Source organism: Hibiscus syriacus, unplaced genomic scaffold, assembly GCF_006381635.1.
Source record: "Hibiscus syriacus cultivar Baekdansim isolate YM2019G1 unplaced genomic scaffold, ASM638163v2 tig00117016_pilon, whole genome shotgun sequence".
Lineage (NCBI taxonomy): Eukaryota > Viridiplantae > Streptophyta > Magnoliopsida > Malvales > Malvaceae > Hibiscus > Hibiscus syriacus.
The window spans coordinates 4,400,535-4,409,100 of record NW_024063525.1 but is presented as its reverse complement, the minus strand read 5'-3'; the positions used below and the strand labels follow the sequence as shown (position 1 = coordinate 4,409,100).

At 35.6% G+C, this 8,566-nt stretch overlaps 1 long non-coding RNA gene across 1 annotated transcript; it reads left to right on the top strand.

Moving 5' to 3' along the window:
- Nucleotides 1-496: 496 nt before the first annotated feature.
- LOC120195567 lies at nucleotides 497-1,206 on the top strand. The gene is made up of 2 exons (XR_005523077.1): nucleotides 497-700; nucleotides 843-1,206. It is a non-coding gene; the product is annotated as an uncharacterized LOC120195567 (long non-coding RNA).
- The last annotated feature ends 7,360 nt before the right edge of the window (nucleotides 1,207-8,566 follow it).

Here is an 8,566-nt window from a genome sequence, read left to right as displayed (position 1 = left end):
TTGGTTTAAAGTCTCAATTCTATTGATACAGTTCGGTTTGGGTTTTTCATATAGAATCCATTTGTTCCATATTGAACCGAATAGACAATTTTTTTTAAAAAATTTATAGTTTCAAGTGATTTTTTCATTGAAAACCCGATAAACCGAACCGAAATGAAAAAACCGAACCGCTAAAAAAACCGAACCGAATTAAAAAAATTGGTTTCACATAATTCGATTTTTTAACCATTCAGTTTCGGTTTAAATTCTAAAAACTCGTTTATTTTGGTTCGGTTCAATTTTTAGTAAACAAACCGAACCGAACCGAATATACCCCTATCCAATATTAGTAATAAAGTTTTAATTAAAAAATGAAAGAGACAAAATTAAAAATAAATTAAACAATAGGCTAAATACGAAACAAATAAAAGAACACAACAGTTGACTTAATTAAAACCATACAAAAATAGTGCGTTCAAATTAAAACTTCAAAGCCACCATTTTAATGCCGTAAATTAGTTAAACTTACCACTTCAGGCCACTATTGACTCCCACCGACAATGACACTAGTCTAACCTGAACGAACCGAGACCTAACCTAATGTGATCCTAACCCACATATAAGACTCTGACCGGCCTAAGAGGACTCAACTCTTCTTTTCTCTTCCACGATGACCAACTATGGTCATATCTACGCAAGGTGATGAACCCAGAAGAACAAGGTAAACGCGATTCACCCATATCTTTCTCTCTTTTAGTTCGAATATAGGAAAACGGGTGTTAGAAATGTAACAAAAGGTTTTCGTTACCTTTGAAAAATGCTCAGGAATTTGATGTTTCTTTTCTTTTTATATTTTGAATCAGGAGAGAGAGAGCTCTGTATTACTTTCTTTAGGAAAAAAATGAGAGAGGAAGCTTGGTTTCCAATGGAAAAAAACTTGAAATGATGCATTCTATTCTCTTTTTCGAATGATGGGGACCGATTGTTAAGGTTAGGGTTATCTCCCATATTAGTTTAGGATGTGGTCTAATTAGGATTCAAGTTTGGGTGATGGACATGTGTATTGTAATGGTGGGTTAAGTGTAAATGGGTAATGATATGTATAAATGGACATGGACATATTTTTGGTTTAATTTAAATGGTTTATTTATTTTGGATTTAGGTATTTTATTTTGGGTTAACCATGTAATGAATTGGGCATTTGGATTTAATAGACTGGTTGATGAATATATTTGGGCTTTAAGTTTCATGTATGGTCACCCACCCAAACAAGCAAATATTAGAAATCTCTATGTCATAATCATCTTTTAAGAAATAAATTAAATTTAAAAAAATTATGATTTTATTTTGAAAATTTTGGATTTTTATTTAAATTGAAATTTGGAGTTGTCATCGACCTTTGGGTTAGGTAGGTCGAATACCTAAAAATATATTTTAAGGAATTAAAAAACATTTAAAAGACACATTTGGTATGTGTATTATTAAAAATTTAATTTTTAAAGATTCGTGAGTTGATTACACATGGAGAAGAGAGAGCACTCCAAATTTGAATTTTAAAGTTAAATTACAATTCTTTTATTTTATTAAATTTTGAAAAGAGAGAATTTCTTTATAAAATACTTTACTTGAGAAAGGTGATTTAATTCACTCGGTTTTATTTGAGAATGATCTCCCTTTATTAGATGAATTAACAGAAATTGAAATTCAGTCATGTTGGATGTAATTTTGTTAACTCACGACGTAAGACAAACATTGCCTTTGGTTATTTTAGAAAACGAGAAAACAAATGTGTCATTTATGAATGTAATAGTAATAAATGACATATAATTGATAAATGAAATATCAATAAAATATAATAAAACTAAACATGGATAAATAAATAAAATAATAAAACAAAGATAAATAAATAAAGAGAAAATAACTTCAGTGACCGAAAATGCCTTATAATATACAATTTTAACAAACTTTTTTTGGATTTGCGAAAATAACCAACAAATTCGCAACGCGAACTCCAATTTCGCAACTCAGTTTCCAAATTCGCAACACAGAAGTCAAATTCGCAAAGCGCGATTATTTTCGCAACGCGAATTTTATTTTCGAATTCGAAACACAATATTTATTTCGCAACACAAATGTAAACAGTATAATCGCAAATCATAACCTAAAACCTAAATCACAACTCAGTCCCATCTTTATCTCTCACTCTTTACGGCAACATCCGCCCCCATCTCTGGCGAAATTCGTCCCCGTCTCCGGCGAAATCCGTCTTTCTCCATCTCTCAAAGCCACCCTCACAACCATTCATAGTCAGAAATGGAAAATCAACCACCGAGGGTTAGTTTTTTAATTATTTTTATTTTGAAATTTTTGTATTATTATTAGATTTTTCATATTTAAATTGATGATAAATTTACTGATAATTTCAGTAATAGATTAACCATTTCATTTAGATTGCTTAGTAAATTCATTCGGTTGCTGCCAATACTGCTAAACTGTTTAGTCTTTAACCCTGTGAAGTTAGTATTTGTCTTTGTTTTGTCTTTTGGTTGAAGTAATGCAATTCATTCAAGTTTCAATTTGCAGAAGACTATTTGAAACTTAAATTCGCAACACAAAAATGAAAATCGCAACGCGAAACTAAAAATCTCGTTTGAAACATATTTGGCTTTGTTTTCACTGTTTAATATCATGTTTGTTTATAGTGTATAATTTGTAGTTTTTGGTATATCTAACTTGGTATGTTTATTGTTTTTGTAGAAATGTTTTTCGGCTTCATTGACCTTAAGGAATAAATTAAGCCTTGCCACTACAATTGCGTCGACGCTTACACCTGTACAAAGAAAATTGTTTTAGGATACTTGCTTCGGGCCAAGGCTAAAAGTACAATATCGGGGTGGAGATGCTATGTTGACCCATTTGTTTCTTCAGACCATGACTAACGATCTACCCGAGAGGATACAACGTGGTGATGAAGAGATATGGTTTCATTTTCCTCCGGCGTATACTTGTTTTGGGAGGGAGGAGTTTTGCTTAATCACTGGTCTATACTTCGGTCACGATGATATAGGTCGGTAAACTAGTCATATCGCCCGCCCATCATGGTTATCTCGGGTTTTTCCTGAGCTGGAAAAGGCGAAGCCGAGTTTACACGTCGATGACTTGAAGAGATTATTTGTTAAAGATGGTTTTACTCGGATGGATGACCTCGATGTTTTCCGAGTATGCCTTTTATTACTTTTTCATGCCGACTTTTTAGGAAAAGAGGCCAGAAAACCTATTTCTGAGGACCTAATATTATTGGTAGATGACCTAAATGCATGAAACCTATTTCCGTAATAGATTAACCATTTCATTTAGATTGCTTAGTAAATTCATTCGGTTGCTGCCAATACTGCTAAACTGTTTAGTCTTTAACCCTGTGAAGTTAGTATTTGTCTTTGTTTTGTCTTTTGGTTGAAGTAATGCAATTCATTCAAGTTTCAATTTGCAGAAGACTATTTGAAACTGAAATTTGCAACACGAAAATGAAAATCGCAACGCGAAACTAAAAATCTCGTTTGAAACATATTTGACTTTGTTTTCACTGTTTAATATCATGTTTGTTTATAGTGTATAATTTGTAGTTTTTGGTATATCTAACTTGGTATGTTTATTGTTTTTGTAGAAATGTTTTTCGGCTTCATTGACCTTAAGGAATAAATTAAGCCTTGCCACTACAATTGCGTCGACGCTTACACTTGTACAAAGAAAATTGTTTTAGGATACTTGCTTCGGGCCAAGGCTAAAAGTACAACATCGGGGTGGAGATGCTATGTTGACCCATTTGTTTCTTCAGACCATGACTAACGATCTACCCGAGAGGATACAACGTGGTGATGAAGCGATATGGTTTCATTTTCCTCCGGCGTATACTTGTTTTGGGAGGGAGGAGTTTTGCTTAATCACTGGTCTATACTTCGATCACGATGATATAGGTCGGTAAACTAGTCATATCGCCCGCCCATCATGGTTATCTCAGGTTTTTCCTGAGCTGGCAAAGGCGAAGCCGAGTTTACACGTCGACGACTTGAAGAGATTATTTGTTAAAGATGGTTTTACTCGGATGGATGACCTCGATGTTTTCCGAGTATGCCTTTTATTACTTTTTCATGCTGACTTTTTAGGAAAAGAGGCCAGACAACCTATTTCTGAGGACCTAATATTATTGGTAGATGACCTAAATGCATGAAACCTATTTCCGTAATAGATTAACCATTTCATTTAGATTGCTTAGTAAATTCATTCGGTTGCTGCCAATACTGCTAAACTGTTTAGTCTTTAACCCTGTGAAGTTAGTATTTGTCTTTGTTTTGTCTTTTGGTTGAAGTAATGCAATTCATTCAAGTTTCAATTTGAAGAAGACTATTTGAAACTTAAATTCGCAACACGAAAATGAAAATCGCAACGCGAAACTAAAAATCTCGTTTGAAACATATTTGGTTGTTTTCACTGTTTAATATCATGTTTGTTTATAGTGTATAATTTGTAGTTTTTGGTATATCTAACTTGGTATGTTTATTGTTTTTGTAGAAATGTTTTTCGGCTTCATTGACCTTAAGGAATAAATTAAGCCTTGCCACTACAATTGCGTCGACGCTTACACCTGTACAAAGAAAATTGTTTTAGGATACTTTCTTCGGGCCAAGGCTAAAAGTACAACATCGGGGTGGAGATGCTATGTTGACCCATTTGTTTCTTCAGACCATGACTAACGATCTACCCGAGAGGATACAACGTGGTGATGAAGAGATATGGTTTCATTTTCCTCCGGCGTATACTTGTTTTGGGAGGGAGGAGTTTTGTTTAATCACTGGTCTATACTTCGGTCACGATGATATAGGTCGGTAAACTAGTCATATCGCCCGCCCATCATGGTTATCTCAGGTTTTTCCTGAGCTGGCAAAGGCGAAGCCGAGTTTACACGTCGATGACTTGAAGAGATTATTTGTTAAAAATGGTTTTACTCGGATGGATGACCTCGATGTTTTCCGAGTATGCCTTTTATTACTTTTTCATGCCGACTTTTTAGGAAAAGAGGCCAGACAACCTATTTCTGAGGACCTAATATTATTGGTAGATGACCTAAATGCATGAAACCTATTTCCGTGGGGTTCATATCTATGGAAAGCTACCTGGAAAAAGTTGTCATCTGCCTTTGAGGACCAAAAAAGTTTGCGTGGCCATGGTTCCAAATACACTTTGGCAGGCTTTATTTGGGCCTTTAAGGTAAGAGTTTCTATATAATGTTTCCAAAATTATAATTAATTATTTAACAATTACTAATGTTTGTGTATTATATTGTTTGTAGATTTGAATATTTGAGGCTTTTCCCAGCATGCAGACATATGCAATTAAAAATTCAAATGATATTCCTAGGGCTATTTCCTGGAGGAGGATCCGACTGTTGGATTTGGAAGAGCTACTACCATATACGACGATGAATGATGTAAGTTAACACAAATACTACCATATATAAATAAGTTATTACTAGTAGACGTTTAACTTTGTTTGAGATTTTATATTGTTAGGAGGCCAACTATCCATTACAGAGGCTGACACCCATAGAGGTTGAGCTTGTTACTGATTGGTGGCAAGCTAGTAAGCGTTTTTTTGATGGAACGGATGATGAGCAACCCCCACTTCAAGAGCCATCACCTGATCGAGCCGATTATACACCTCCACAACGAGAGCCATCACCTATTCACTCACATCATCGAGCCTCTTCTCCACCATCACCTCATGATAGGCAACCAACAAAGATGCCATGACATTTATCTCCTTGTTCTCCACCACCACGAGATGAGTTAGGGGAGTTACGTGATGAGGTCAATGCTTTGCGTGAGGAGGTCAGTACTTTACGTGAAGACAATGGTGCATGGCGTGATGAGGTACGGTCTTTACGTGGTGAGGTAGAGGTTTTACGCGATGACAATGGTGCTTTACGTGGTGAGGTATCTACTTTACGTGATAAGGTCTTCGCTCTACGTAAGATTGTTGCATCGTTGCAGAATGAGGTTTATACTCTACGCAATGAGGTAAGTTTGTGTAATACTATACTAAAAATGCAAATAACCTTTTTTCGGCATTATTTATTTGTTTATTTACTGATTTATGTATTAATTTATTTTTAGCGGCCCGATAAGGTAGATGCTTTACGTCGGGTTTTTCTTGCACGACGGGGTTCATACATAAGACATCGTGCACGTGCCATTACGTCTACGTTCACTCCAATAGTGCCAAAACTCTGTAATAAGAAGCCCAAAGAACCTATCATCGTTCAAGAGGCCTTTCCTATCGTTCAAGAGGCCTCTCCTATCGTTCAAGAGGCCCCTATCATCCTTCAAGAGGCCCCTCCCACCGTTCAAGAGGCCCCTGTCATCATTCAAGAGGTCCCTCCCACCATTCGAGAGCCCGATTCACATGTCATAATATGTCGACATATTGATAAACCCCCTCACGTGCCCAACATGATGGATGAGAGTTGGCTTTCGTATGAGTTACCGGTCAGTACCATTCCGGTATCTGAAGTGGAGAGGAGAACACTACCGGACATAATTCTGGATAATACCCTTTGGGTTAAGACCGCAGTTGATTTTTATCTACATGAACGGAGCCAGGGGTGTTATGCTGACATATGCAAACTCGACGATGATATGCATTTGTTTCTTGATCGGTCTTGGTGGGGTGTGTTATTAGGGGTTGAAGACAATGGCTATTTCGACGTGGGGTGAGTCTTATATTCTTCTTATATTGCTTTTTGATTAATTTTTTTTTAAGTTTATGAAATTCACTAATATATGTAATTTTTTTATAAAACAACATATTGATGCATGGGTGTCACATCTTCTGATAATAAGAAAATTGAAGAAAATAAAAAATACGCGATGGACTATTATACCGACGTCTTTTCACGTAGCTCACTTGAAGGATCAGAGAGACACTTCATATGTGTTGGGTAATAGAAAAACTAAACTTTATCCTGCGTGGTGGGAGGTCGATAAGGTTAGTATTTATTTTTGAATATTTTAAAGGTGTTCATAAATAAAAATTTGATGTGTGCAATTAAATTATTATTTATTATTGTAGGTGTTTATCCCTGTTTTAGAACGTCGTCATTGGCTTCTCGTCGAGCTTAAGCTCCCATACCTGAAGACAATGGTATATGAAAGCATGTTGAATTACATACCATTGTCTGATTTGAGAGATATTATTTGTAAGGGATGGAGTGCTCATTTGGCTAAATACTTTGATGCGATTGATTATTGTACTAATTATGGAAACAAGAAGCCAAAGAAGTTCAAAGTTATAATGATCAGAGACGAGACCGCGCCACAACAAACGCAGGGAGCCAGAGAGGATTGTGGTCCTCTCATATGCATGTGCTTGGAATATTTGACGACAGGAAGTAAACAATTTATACTTACCACAGATAGAGACAGAGGTGCATTAGGCTTGTGGTTTCGGCATTTTATGGGTAGAGTGATAAATGTGAGACGCTGCCTACAAGCATCCGCGTGCTGAAAGTATGCATAAACAACAAAAATTGGTAAGTTTGAGCAAGTGTTGTTAACATATATACTCTTTGTTGGTTTGAAAATGTTTGGTTAAGTACCTAGATAATTTGTTGTTTGTTGGTTTTAGATGTGTAGAAAGTGTTGTATGTGCAAATGTTTGGTTTCTGCAGGTTAATCCTGATCCTAAAGTGAGCTACGTGAAATTGATGTATTTGTGCATAAACAACTGTTTGTGTGAAATTGATGTATTTGTAAAAGTTGATTTGTTTAATTGATGTGTAAATAATTCTTATTTTTTGCTTGTTTAATTGATTTGTAAAAGTTGATTTGTTCTTTTAAATTTCAATCTGCATTATGTTGTAGGCAAAAAAGACCTATTGAAGATACACTTTCGCAACGGGAAAGTTAAATTCGTGTTTCCATAGTCAAATTCGCAACGTGAAAGTCAAATTTGCAATGCAAAAATCAAATTCGCAACGTGAAAGCCAAATTCGAAACGCGAAAGTCAACTTCGCGTTGCGATTTCGCGTTTCGAATTTGACTTTTGCAACAATCGCAGCGCGAATTTGTCTTTTGCGTTGCGAATTTATCTTTCGCAACAATTGCAACAAAAAATCTGATAAGTGATAACAACTGAACAGATCATAGTAATGTTTAAACTCACGTTACTAATGAATGTCTAACTGAAATGTATGAATTCACACATAATACAACGTTTGCATTTAAAAATCACCTAAGTTAATAAGTCCCAAAAGGTGAAGCTGGTTGTGATTGGGATTTTGATTTTGATTGCGATTTTGATTTCCTTTTGCTTGGCACCATATTGAGGATCCATATTTTGGTAGAGGAAAATATGATTGTGATGGCACTGGTGATCCACAGGTCAACCTTGTATGACCACTTTCCTTACACCGACTACATGTCGATATCCTCTTCTCTTCACCCTTAGACGGTATACGATCGTGATTTTTTTGTCGGCCAGGTAGCCTGCTGTCCATGACTGGTGGCAAAACTGTTTATAAGTCATCTGGTAT